We start from the raw sequence: 4,341 nt of genomic DNA on the forward strand, positions 1-4,341 counted from the left end.
ATAACACCTTGGCCTTCTGGTGCTTTATCATGTATTGCTCACGGGAGAGGTTTTTAGTCATCGGATCTGACAAGCTCAGAAACGTATGTATTTTGTAATTCATTTGCGTCTCAACGCATCACTCATTTCCAAATGAGTCGGCATTAAATAAGTTTGGTCTTCTGGTGGAACCTTAATTCCGCGGTCTGAAATATGTCACTAATATTGTCACACACAATATAGCTTCAAAGTTCTGACTCTGTCGGAAATACACCAAGTTCTCAAAGAACCTCTTGACTTAACATCCTTTGTCATTGTCAAAACAATGACATACTCGCCTTCTTTTGTAGATTCCGTCACAATATTTAGAACTCTTCTAAATCTAGCATAGACAACTTCTAGCTCATTGTGCTACTTTTAAAACAACACTTAGTCTAATTTGAGATTGAAATTATATTTTATATATGACAAAACCAATATCGGTGTAACACCTTACAGTGATTTGTTTGTCATTTCTTCATACAAAAAAATATATATCCTTAGTTCTTCTAAAGTACTCAAGGATATTCTTACTGTCGTCCTATGATCATCTTATGAATCATTCCGGTATATGCTCATAACATTTTAGAGCACAAGATATCTGATTTTGTACAAATTATTCGTGATCTAAAATCACTCATGTGTTTTTTACTCATCGAGTGTCAGATACACTCAAGTCTTGTTAAACCTTCACATGACAAGAACATTTTCTTAATATTTCTATATTGAACTACTTCAATATCCATCATATGTACTTTGACTTAAACTTATTTATGTGTTTCAATCTATCTTCATAGATCTTGTCACTAAATTTGTTTCAGTCCATATCCTTTCATTGAAGTTTAATTTTCAATGAAACCTTTTAATCAAGTATATAATTACATCATTTATAACCAACTATATGTCATCTACATAAAGTAATATAAATATGTCTTAGCGCTCCCACTTAATTTCTTGCAAATGCAAGCCTCTTCATCGTTTCTGATGAAATCAAAAACTCTTTGACTATTTCATCTGGTGAAGATTCTAACTCCGCGATACTTACTTCATCCATTGAAGTTCGTATACCTATCTAGTATTCCACGGACCAGCAAAACTCTTGGTTGTATCTTGTATACACCTTTAATACACACTTCTGTTAAGTAGTGTATTTTGCCACTCTACTAACATATCTCATAAAAGAAATATGTAGTGATTACTAGAATAATCCACATAGACTATAAGCATTGCTACGGAAGATTTAATCTTATCGTAGTCAACTCTTTGAACTTTGTCGTAAACTACTTTTCGACAAGTTGAGCTTCTTCAAGGATATTTCATCCAAGTCCATCAATTTCATAGATCCATTTACTTTCAAAAAGTATTCATCTATCTTGGATTTCATGGCGTATAGCCATTTTAACGGAGTCAGGGCCCATCATAACTTCTTTGTTTGTAGTTGGTTTATTATTGTTCAAAATCAATCCTTTGTCCACAAATCTTTTATTTGATCACAAAGTAAACCATACCTACAAGGTTCAATATGTACTTCGATCTCCATGGCTAAAACACTTTGTAGTCATGGGAGCCATGATCGTCGTAGCCGCTTCCGAAACCAATTCCAATGCTGCGCTACTCTGATCATTATGCTCAGGTTCATAAACCTTATCAAATTATATTGTCCTCCCACTCAAAAACTTCACTAGAAACAATTTCTTGGAAATAAGAAACATTGACAAACACTTTTGTCTTTGTCTCGTGGGAAGAATTCCCAATAACCAACAAAGACATTCATCCGATTTTGGTTGTAAACTTCTTAGACCAAAATTTAAAGAAAAGACTATTAGGGTTTATACCCATGTCATAACTTGTATGATGTCATTTCATCGGATCATGATGATGCTCTATTCAGTGTAAAAGCGGTAGTCACTAAAGCATAATCCACAAAAATATAATGGCATCAATATTTTATCTCATCATTGATCCAACAAGGTTTGGATACATATCTCGGATACTATATCATCATTATGATACTCCAAGAAATGTGAGTTGTAGAATAATTTCATAACTCTCTTAGATGTCCGCTAAAACTCGTAATTCAAATATTTCCACCATGATCCAATCATAGATATTTGACTTTTCTATTACGTTGATTTCCACTTCATGTTGAAATTTATTTGAACCCATTCAAATGTTTCAAACTTCTTCCTTATCGAATATATCCATATATATACTCAATTCATTGTTGAAAGTTTTCATGAAGTAGAAGAATCTCCCGCACACAACTATGCTCAGTGAACCATATACATCATTATGTATTTTTCCACTAAGTTTGTTGCCCGTTCAACTCTTGGCCTATGAACGGTATTTTAATCATTCTCTTTAGAAAAGATTTGCAAGCGTCAAATGATTCAAAAATCAAATGACTCCAAAAATCCATTTGCATGGAGTTCCTTCATGCGTTCCTTTCTAACATGACCTAAATGGCGGTTCCACAAATAAGTGGAATTCAAATCATTTGCCTTATGGCATTTTAGCGTCGGTTTTATGTATGTGTGTTTCACCATTAAGATTTATAATAACTTATCCATCGTACATGGAGTAATGTCATAATTTGAACAACTCATTGTTTTCATTTGACCAGAGCAAAATAACAATTATTAAGTTCTTTATTATAAATTCTAAGGGCTAGATAGAATGCCAACGACGAACATAATAACACTTTATTTTGTTCCAGACGTGCTTTTCTATCATATTCCTTGTCAGTCACTTAGGCCATTGTATTCTTATATTGCGTTGTTTTGTATGACACTTCATACCAACCAATATGGTACTAATACTCAAGAATTTCATTGTGTGACTTAACTAGGAATACAACCATAACATGTATATCATTTATATACACCTGAGCTAGACTTTCTAGTCTTTTCTTTTCTTTTTGCCAAAATATCTTTTGCAGTTTCTTTTTTTTTTTTAGCTTTCCTCATTATTCAGAAAAACACTTCAACATTAATAACTTCTAGGTTTGTTGGTCAAATACCAATAACCTTGAGGTTCTTACTTTGAAGTTGATCATCATATGACAAGTGTTCCAGATTTCACTATTAGTAACTTTGTAATATGATGAACAATTTCACTCATAATTTTATCCATCATATCATGACGACTTTTTGAGACCATGTCTGTACATGCTAGGCTCGTAAAGTTTTAACCTTGGTGTTTGCATGTGCAAATCTAGCTTGCACCCATTGTATGCACACGTAGAATCTATCACACCCGATCATCACGTGATGCTTCGAAACGACGAGTCTTAGCAACGGTGCATATTAAGGATGGTCACTTCATGGATATGCGAATATTGTTAGTGCCCCAATAGTTGGAGGATTGTGACGCCTTGCGTCTTCAACCTTCGTACATTCCCATAAAACTTATGAGTTTATGTAGTCTCACCAAATTATATTCTATCATCTTGCAATAAGGTCTTAGATATCACTTATATCTCATACCTTGATTATTTCTGAAAACTAAATTTTCAGCTACTTACTTTTCAAACAAATTTGAACTTCAAGTTTCACGGAGACAAGATAACTTTAGGTACTAATTGAAACCATAGCTCTTTGAATCAACAATGTGAGGTTTACTAAAAGTTTGCAATAGGACTTAATCAATTCTTGATTCTTTAACAATACGGTACCAATCCGTAAAGTTTCTTGTCGGATTTTAACGAGTATTTCTATCTCAATAACAAGACTAGCGCATGGTAGAAAACGGATGCCAATACTACAAAATTAATACAAAATACTACTCCAGACTATGTTTATGATAATTAGTTCATGTTTTAATCTAATTACTAATGAACTCCCACTTAATACAACATCCCTCATAGTTGTTAAGTGGTACACGATCCAAATCCACTACACCAAAACAGATCATCACGTGAGATGATGTAGCTTCAATGGTGAACATCAACATGTTGATCATATCATCCATATGACTCGTGTTCAACCTTTCGGTTTCCGTTGTCCCGAGGCCATGTCTGTACATGCTAGGCTCGTCAAGCAAACCCAAGTATTCCGCGTGTGCAACATTGCTTACACCCGTTGTATGTGAACGTTGAGTCTATCACATCCGATCATCACGAGATGCTTCGAAACGACGAACTGTACAACGGTGCATACGAGGGAGAACACTTTATTATCTTGATATTAATGTGAGGGATCATCTTATAATGCTACCGTCGCGATCTAAGCAAAATAAGATGCATAAAGGATTAACATCACATGCAGTTCATATGTGATATGATATGGCCCTTTTGTCTTTGCGCTTTCGATCTTCATCTCCAAA

Source organism: Lolium rigidum, chromosome 6, assembly GCF_022539505.1.
Source record: "Lolium rigidum isolate FL_2022 chromosome 6, APGP_CSIRO_Lrig_0.1, whole genome shotgun sequence".
NCBI classification, from domain to species: Eukaryota; Viridiplantae; Streptophyta; class Magnoliopsida; order Poales; family Poaceae; genus Lolium; species Lolium rigidum.